This window comes from Cucumis melo, chromosome 4 (genome assembly GCF_025177605.1).
Source record: "Cucumis melo cultivar AY chromosome 4, USDA_Cmelo_AY_1.0, whole genome shotgun sequence".
In the NCBI taxonomy this organism is placed as follows: Eukaryota; Viridiplantae; Streptophyta; class Magnoliopsida; order Cucurbitales; family Cucurbitaceae; genus Cucumis; species Cucumis melo.
Window position 1 is genome coordinate 15,554,247 of NC_066860.1, and position 9,088 is coordinate 15,563,334.

Consider the following 9,088-nt stretch of genomic DNA (forward strand, 5'->3'; position numbering starts at 1 on the left):
AACTTCCCACAGTGGTAGCTTGCCTTTGTATAAAGTCTTTGGCCTTAGCTCTTCAAATTCTTATGGTTTTATCTTTGACTTAGTGGATCAAATGGAAAGCTAATATATATGGAATCCTCTCCTTTCAGTCGAGCCCTCATCTTTCTTTTTTAGCCTATTAGTTCCATCTTTGATATATCTACATTGTTCAAAGCCTATTTTTTTTAGTGTCCTTATCAATGAGACAGAGGTGAATGAATTTCATGAAATTATAAGGGCCAAAGAATTTGAGATGAACAAGGTCATATTCATTTGTCTGTCGTTCTCCGTAGCTTAATTAGGAGTTCTTAGTTGCACTCCTGTTAAGGAGCTTCTCTTTGTGCTTCAATATTCGTTTCACCCTTTATTCACTTTGTTGCACTCCTTTTAAGGATAAGGATAAGTCTTTATTCAATGAGTTTCTCATTTGGTCCTCTCCTTCTTAGTCGAGTTGCTTTGCACCCTATCGTTTGAGTTGAGTTATTTCATTAATGCACTCCTTCTAATTGGCAGAATAAGGAATTGACTTTCAAATTCTTTGAACCTCTCATTATGTTTTGAGTCGAGTTATTTCAAAAAATAAAGAGCTCTTTCACAAAATAAGGGATAAAGACTTCGCTTTTAACTCCTAACGGAGCCTCTCCTTATTATTTCGAGTCGAGTTATTTCTAAATATATAGGCACCTTCACAATCGTTTCACTTTGCGCCTCCAGACCCTCAACTTGTTCATTAACTTTTTTTTACTGGACCGTTCGCTCTAGATTCAAACCTTTTTGCCTCCCTCCTTTCAATCGAGCCTTATTCATTGACTAATTTTGATTCCTTTTAATGAAAACTGCCCTGCTCCATAAGACTTCCATTGACTTTTTCTTCCTCTTTTAAACCTCGAAATAATACGAAAGCCTATGATTTTAATGGAACTGAATGACATAAAAATAGAATATGATCCTTCACTGAAGTTTCTTTTCTTTTGTCTCAATCCACTTTCACTTTCTGGTTGATACTTGTCGATTTCCCGAAACTGTTAGAGGAGCAAGGTTCAAACAATATTGACCTCTTGCTGCAAGATACTTCACTGTACGAAGAGCAATCATGCATAGTTAAAATTCAAGGATGATGGCATGAAGCCTGATTATTGACCATAGCAAAGCCCCTGCCTCGAGTCCCTTAGTGTGTAGCATGTCCATATTTATGGCATAAACCGTATTAGCGAGATATGTCCACCTATTATCAAAAGCGGACTCTAGTCCTTGCTTGAAATGAAAGGAGGAAAGAGCCAATTCCAACTGCATGTGTTAACCATAGTGAGATCGAGGATTGGGTTGTTACGGAAGTTGTTGTTGGAAGATAAGTGGCCAAATCTCATCTATCAAAATGGACAAAAAGAAGGTTCAAAGAATATTAAATGAAAGTAGCACAAAGCAGGATATCCTATAAGAAGTAGAAGACAAATAGCATTTAGGCCATCAATGAACAAGACTCAAAGAATGTTCGTTGAAACATACCATTTTTCCTCCAATGAATCAATAGTGAGATTCTCTAGTGGAAAGGAGATAGAGTAGTGGCAAGTCAGAATCTAAAATAAGTACGAATTGCATTTTGATGCCTTTGCAACCCTAGCTTTAGTAGCTAAGCAAGATAGCTAGATCATTCTTTGATAAAAGAGAAAGGACAACAGCTCCAATCTAGATTCACTAAACCAATCTAGATAGAACTAAACCAAAGAAACTAAATCTTACACTAGAAGTCTGATGAAGAAGAAGATCTGAACTAATAGGTTCCCACGTAGTGATAGCATTAGAATGAAAGAAGGAAATCTAGCTCTTGAGTTAACTGCATAATCAGCAAGAGAGCACATCCATTATAATTTGTCCCAGTTTCAAGAGACCAATCGACATCAGTGGAAGCCTATGTAGCGGTATTCATACCCGAATAGATAGCTGGAGAAATGTGTATGAGATTCTACTCTTTCAGTTGTTGGAACATAGTCTCAGATGTCTAAAAGCTTGATTACGTGAACGGGTCGAGCCTCTCATCCACTTTTCGATGTCCAGTAGTTCTTTGGCATGCTTATACTTTTCGTTTAGTAATCTTTCATCATTATATTACAATTCTTGTTCATCCTAGGTTTATGCTTTAAAGCGAGTTCCAAGATCCTTCAATTATGGTTAATAAGTTGGGAATATGAGTGAATTCATAACCTAAACTAATGCAAGAACAAAAGCGGCTTTCTCAACTTCAAGACCGACAGCAAAAGTAGTTATCTAGTGATCGAACTCCGTGATGATAGAGAGGAGAAGAATGGAAAACGACATTATCTCTAACTCCACTGAGTGATCCAATTGCCCCGTAGCTGGGCAGTTTAACTTATCTTGTCTTGAAGGAGCATAGTCTCGAGAGGTTTTAGAAGAGGAGCCAATGTTGACCCGTCCTTTAGACTTGTTTGTAAGTCCACTGTTTAAGAATCTTTTTCCCCTACTATCCTTAAATAAGGGAAATGAGTGTAACAACTTTCCAGAGTTTCCTCGGGCAAGGAGTTAGTAGGGGCAACCCTTCCGCCGTTGAGTCGTTGATGCCTATCTTCCCTTATCTCTGGTAAGGCCAATTGGTTGATTTTCGTCGAGTATGTTGGTTCAGTAAGTAAACACAAGGTTCCCCTTTCTGGTAAGCCCATTACTGACTTTGATGTGTAAGCAAGATTAGTACTGAAATTAACGAATAAGGTCTCCATGGTCAACCAAGACCTAAACTACACAGAAAGAAATCTATACAAATTTTTCTAATATTAAGGTGATTTCCTCATGCATTCGGATTGTCAGAACGAAGGCCCCAATCACCACAGGTCATATTAGAGGGTTCGAAAGCTACATGCAGTTTCAGCCTACCTTTCCCTTGTTTAATTATTCATTTTTGAAAGGTCTCTTTGTTAGGACTTGGGTGCACAAGCAAGAGAAAAGCCTGAAGAAGGGATCTCCTTTCTTATACGTTGAAAAAGGTTAATGCACTCAATGAAGAATCTCTTATTCTCTTTGATTCCCCAAACAAAGAAAGCATGAAATAAATTCATAATCGAGTAGTAGTAAAAGAAACGGAGCGTTTACGAGACCAATTGCAGGCTAGGTTTCGAGGGAAGCAGTCTTAGTTGTCTCGAAAGTCATTCAAGTTTTGGATGCTCGATCGGTAAGCTCGTTCATGCATGATTTACTGTCTGATTTTCTTCTTTCTTTATTTACTGGGCCTTTCTTCTCAAAGTTGATTCTGTCCACTAAGTTGGACCCCTTATAATTGGATTTTCGTTCTCCTATCTTCTTCTACTGAAAGAGAGAAAACTCCTCCTTCTACTCTCAAGGTGCTTGGTTTGTTTGGAGGAGAGGACGAGAAGAATGATTGTAAAGGGGCAAAGAATTTGCGAGTGGATTCTTGAATTCTCATTAATAAGCTCTTTATGCTTTCTTTTATCAATAACACATATATAGGGAAAGCCTATAAGAAGAAGACAAGTCCCTACTAGTTTGATTTGAGTCGCTCCGCTTCGTGTCTTCAGAGGTGTAGTGCTTTCTTTTCTCATCAAGTTTATTTTCTCAAAGTGTTTTGAGATTTTCTTAGTGTTTTTTTTAATCTACCCTACCATATAGAAAAGAATGCATTGGATGGATGCCCGGGCATTGAGAAGGAAAAACGTTTTTAGAGGTAAAAGGCCATGAGGAGATCTCATCTGTGATCCATGGATCTCTGATCGGGAAACCGTATACAAACTATGTGGCTAACTTATGCTCTTTGAACTTTTCAAACTTAGCAAATGGAAACATCTTAGTAGCTAAAGGAAGGGAAATCAACCGAGACCCCGCTAGTAACGGCGAGCGAGAACAGATTGGGGGTTTTCACAAAAAGAAAGATGAGGCTTTGTTCATTGACTGAAGTCGATCTTCTTCGAACCACTCTGTGGGGTCGAGTGAGTTCCTCAACAAAGTGTGAATGTGAACTTATTTTTCTTTTTCGCCACGTTTCATTCAATTTTTTGTGGATTGGATGATAGAAAAACCAGCAAGTCACTTGACCTTTCATAAGAGGTCAAGGGTCAAAGAATTTGGTTGTGAAAAGGTTGGAAGATCTGGAAAAAGAAGATGGTAGCCTTGTAGATTCATTCCCATGGTTTGATCCTTCCCAGTCAAATGCGGCATGTTCGAATTCTGATCGCTTTTACGTGAGAAAGGGGGACTACCTTCTAAGCCTAAGTATTTCTCAATGATCGATAGCGTACAAGTACCGTGAGGGAAAGGTGAAAAGAACCCTATTTAGGGAGTGCAATAAAGAACCTGAGATCTGATGCTTTCAATAAGTCGAAGGAGCGACAAGCCTTGATTTTCAATTATCTTAGTCAAGCTATCTCACTCTAACGACGTACCTTTTGCATGATGGGTCAACAAGAAAATGGGAATTACAACTTAAGCCATTAGGTGTAGGCGCTTTCCAGAGGTGGAAGATTCTTGTTCTTCCTATTTGACCCAAAATCGATCGATCTAGCCATGAGAAGGTTAAAAGAGAGCTCTAACAAGCCTTGGAGGACCGAACCCATGTATGTGGCAAAATACATGGATGACTTATGGCTAGGGGTGAAAGGCCAACCAATATCGAATATAGCTAGTTTTCCACAAAATCTATTTCTATAGAGCGTATAATGTCGATAGCCCGAGGTAAAGCCTTCAATCGGCTAGGGTGGCCCCATTTGGCCTTACCAACCCTAGGGAAACTCCAAATACAGGCCTAGATTGTTTGTAAAGACAAACTTTTGGGGTGCTAAGATCCAAACTCGAGAGGGAAATAGCCTAGATCATCATTAAGGTCCCTAAGCGATCACTTAGTGGAAAAGGAAGTTCTCGAGCGATGACAACCAGGAGGTGGGCATGGAAGCAAGCATCCTTTAAAGAAAGCATAATAGCTCACTGGTCTAGCTCTATGGCATTGAAAATGTCTCTGGGGTCAAGTGTCAATAGCGAGACATTCTGTCAATCGGGAAAGGTTTTTGGTGACAAGACCTGGAGATATCAGAAGTGAGAATGCTAACATTAGTAATGAGAAATCCTATGAAAAACACGATCACTTGCCAGTGGAAGGCTTTCTACGTTCAGCCAATCTATGCAGAGTGAATTGATCCCTAACGAACCCCCAAAAGGACTACCGTTCGATGGGTACACAAAAGTAACGAAGTAGCTTTGACTACAGAACCATGCTTATCTGTTGGAGTGAATAGAATGATCGGGCCAAGGGCATCCCCCTCTTTCTCTCACTCTACTTTCTTGCGTTGTGGGATTCACCTTGATTCATCAAAGCCTTTCTAACTTGGCCTAGTTCGGTTACCCTACAAGACTGGCATGGCTGAAATGCGAAACTCTTATCTCCGTTTGGTGACTGCTATATGGAGGGCATACACCTTTTTTTATTATCTAAAGGCTTTACTCGGTCCAGCAGGTGAGGCAGGCTTCGGCTCCGTGCACATGTTAACAATTTCCTCAGCACTTGAGAGTGTGCACTTTCATTTTCGAATGTCTCGTTCAGCCTCACGAGTCTACAAGCCTTTCTCATTCCAATGCTTACCTTTGAGCAAGGGTCTCGAGAGAGCGTACCGCCATACTCGTGACTTTGTTTATAGTCACGATTCTTGTCATAGTGAACAAGGTTTCAACTTCCAATAAAAAACCTATTTTTGGAAGGGCAATCCTCTTAGTGAACTGATTGTACCCCAAACTGACATAGGTGAACAAGTAGAGTATACTAGGGCGCTTGAGAGAACCATGTCAAAGGAACTCGATAAAATGACCCAGTAACTTTGGGAGAAGGGGTGCTCTCTTATCTTTTTCTTAGGAAAGCGGCACATATCAGGGGGTAGAGGCTGTTTATTAAAAACACAAAACTTTGCTAAGTGGTAACATGATGTATAGAGTCTGGCACATGCTCGGTGCTGGAAGGTCAAAAGGAGAAGTGTGATAAGCTTTGAATGGAAGCCCCAGTAAACGATGGCAGGAACTCTAACTGTCCTACGGTAGCAAAAATTCTTGTCGCATAAGTAGCGACCTGCATAATGGTGTCACGATTGCCCCGCTGTCTCCGACATGGACCTGATCAAATTGAATTCTTCGTGAAGATGAGGAGTACTAATGGCTAGATGGTAAGACCCTGTGCACCTTCACTATAACTTCGTAGTGACAACCTTGATCGAATATGTAAGATAGGTGGGAGTTAGTGACACACAACAACGAATCCTGAAAGACCACTCTTTCATCTAAGGATGCCTAATCACCGTATCGAGTTTTCAAGGGGGCGAGACGCTGCAAGGTGGGTAGTTTATCTAGGGTGGACGCTTCCTAAAGAGTAACAGAGGTATGCGAAGGTAGGCTCAAGCTCAGATTTTGCTCGTGAGCATAATGGTATAAGCCTACCTGACTGTGAGATCGACTGGTTGAACAGAGATAAAATTAGCCATAGTGATCGAAGAGCTAAGTTGGTATGGAAGAACTGTTGCGTCGTGGGAAATCCTTCTCTATACAAGTTCTCAAACGACGTTTTTGAACATCACTTGGATAGGCGAGAGGTGTAAGCACTGCGAGCTATCCAATGATCTCGTACTAAATGAAAGGACTTTCACTTTCCCATAACCAAAATGAAAGAAAGTCAACCTATTCCTGTAATTGTGGTCAGTATCGCTACCTCCTTAGTTGCTGCCCCCTACTTGCTCATTTGAATACCTCAAGAAAGTAGCTTCTATCTTTAAGGGGGCTTATGCACTTCACGAATTTCTTATGTTATGGTCTTAAAGGCTGAATTTAGCTGCTAGTTCAAAAGCCCTTTCTCTCTAATAATCAGGTCCGCTTTGAAGCTTCAACCTATACAAGGAGCCTTGGCCTAGCTTACTAAGCGCTGGAATCAAGAGGTCCAACAATAGAAGTAGAAGGTTTAAGGAAGCAGAAGAAGAAAAAAGACAAAACTACTCCGTTACAGAAGTTTTGGAATTCACGAGTCCGACCAATCCACAGATTCATATGGATCAAAGAGGTCATTCTGACCCGTTGAACTTAATCATTCCGAATCCACTCCAATTATGGCTCCACAGTTTTCATTGAAAGGAAGAAAAAGCAGAATGAAAGTTAGAAAAGTCATCCTACGTCTGTCCTTAGGTATTGAATGAGTGGAATGAAAACTAAAATTCTTCTAAGCATGAAATTCAACAAGAATTTGGGACTCTCATATTACATTGAGCCTCTCCTTCTTAGTCGAGGTGCTTCATACCTTTGGAGGATTCCACGAATTCTTTGCGCCTCACCTTTCAGTCGAGCCTCTTCTTTTAGTTGAGCCTCTTCTTTCAATCGAGCCTCTCCTTCTTAGTTGAGCTACTTTGTACCTTATTTAGTAGCTCAACTTGCACTCTTTAACAGTCACTTCGCTTTGCGCCTACTCCGCCTCTCCTTCCTAACCTCACTCAAGTTCAATAAGCTTTGAACCTCTCCTTCGCAAATTCTTTGCTCCTACAAAGCCTCTCCTTCTCCTTTGATTCTCTACTTACTTGAGCTTCTTTGCACCTTTCAATCAAGTTATTTCATAACCTTTAGACAAATCCTCTAGACTTCAATTATAAGGGGTCTAGATGCATAGAAGGAGTTATAAATCCATTTTCACCTTCAAGGTGCGAAGTAGCTCGACTAAGAAGATGAGGCAGAGTAGAAGGTAAAGAATTTGAGAAGCGACTTCCAAGGTGCGAAACAACTTGACTAAGAAGGAGAGGTAGAAAGAATTTGCGAGGAAAGGCTCAATGTAATATGAAAGTGTGAATATGAAATTTCATGACTTCTAACGGAGTGGTCCCCTTAGATCCTTATTCTTGAAAAAGAGGCCTCTTATTTTATTCGATCTATCAAATGACGAAGCCACCGATCGCTACGTTGTGCAGGAAAAGGGAGTTCCACAAGGTTAAATAAAGGGCGAAGCCACCAATCGAGTCGGGCCTATCCTATTCAGCCTAGCCAAATCCTATTCCTTTACGGCAAAGCCACCCGCTACGCTTTAAGAAATAAGAAAGTGGTTTCGAGCTGTCCGATATGCTACGCTTTAAGAAAGTGGTTTCACCACTACGATCTGGATACAGGATAGAAGCAAGGCAAAGTAGTTGATTGTTCGCTACGCTTCAAGAAAGTAGGTTAACTGCTACAGCTCTGCCTCCACTACAGATACAAGTAGTTGTGTCAGATAAGAGTTCTGGATAAATATATCAAGTGGTTCTGGATAAGAGTTTAGGATAAATATCTAAGTAGTTAGACAACTAAAGGAGAAAGTGGTTTCATTGCTACTTTACGGCTCTGCCTTTACCTCTGCTGCTTGGATTTGATTGAATCTGATTGCTTGGATCTCCTTAGAGCGACCTCAGAGCGAAGCGACTTCGTCATATCCTGATAAATATCAAGTTGTTCCAAATAAATAGTAGTTAGATAAATAAAGGAGGTAGGAGGTAGTTAACTGTCCACTATGTTACAACTCCACCTCTGCTCCAGAAGTGGGGAAGGTTGTCCTGTCTGCATGGCTAAAATCAAGTGGTTGACAGCTGCTATTAATCACGACCATCAATCAAGAATGTACGATTTTTGTACACAATTTTTGTACACGATTTTTCTACTTTCTTTTGGACACGTCTGCTACTGCCTTGATTCATTTTCCTCGCTAAGCTAAGAAAGAGGTACGGTCATACATCCAGCTTTTCATTGTCAGCGATATGGATATCAATTCGGTTGCCTTGCCATGGCATCACCTTAAAGTTTAGATTGGAAGCAGAACTGGATAAATACTCGAAGAACCGTAGCGATTGAATTTGCTTGGAAAGATAGCTACCCCAGAACAAAGGTGGAGCCGTAGCGTAGCGGTAAAACAACTTTCTCCTTTATTCTCCTTTATTTATTCGAGGAACTAATTGATATTTATTCTTAGTGTAGCGACTGAATCTGCTTGGCTTGGAGAGATAGCTACCTCAGAGTGGACAACCTTAAACCACCTGATTTTGATTCGAAACTATTGAATATTTATCCC